This window comes from Grammomys surdaster, unplaced genomic scaffold, assembly GCF_004785775.1.
Source record: "Grammomys surdaster isolate TR1022 unplaced genomic scaffold, NIH_TR_1.0 63, whole genome shotgun sequence".
Classification (NCBI taxonomy): Eukaryota; Metazoa; Chordata; class Mammalia; order Rodentia; family Muridae; genus Grammomys; species Grammomys surdaster.
Window position 1 is genome coordinate 12,585,529 of NW_021604565.1, and position 511 is coordinate 12,586,039.

The 511-nt window shown below is 45.8% G+C and overlaps 1 protein-coding gene across 1 annotated transcript in view; it reads left to right on the top strand.

The window, feature by feature from the left end:
* Vps13b (vacuolar protein sorting 13 homolog B) overlaps window positions 1-511 on the top strand; it is a 585,584-nt gene that overhangs the window by 304,566 nt on the left and 280,507 nt on the right. The gene's annotated exons all lie outside the window — the stretch shown is intronic.

Below are 511 nucleotides of genomic sequence, written 5' to 3' on the forward strand. Positions count from 1 at the left end.
CAGCAGTGTCTCTGTGCATCTGATTGACAGCAGTGTCTCTGTGCATCTGATTGACACCAGTGACTCTGTGTATCTGATTGACAGCAGTGTCTCTGTGCATCTGATTGACAGCAGTGTCTCTGTGCATCTGATTGACAGCAGTGTCTCTGTACATCTGATTGACAGCAGTGACTGTGTATCTGATTGACAGCAGTGACTCTGTGCATCTGATTGACAGCAGTGTCTCTGTGTATCTGATTGACAGCAGTGTCTCTGTGTATCTGATTGACAGCAGTGACTCTGTGTATCTGATTGACAGCAGTGACTCTGTGTATCTGATTGACAGCAGTGTCTCTGTGTATCTGATTGACAGCAGTGACTCTGTGCATCTGATTGACAGCAGTGACTCTGTGTATCTGATTGACAGCGGTGTCTCTGTGTATCTGATTGACAGCAGTGTCTCTGTATCTGATTGACAGCAGTGTCTCTGTGTATCTGATTGACAGCAGTGTCTCTGTGTATCTGATTGACA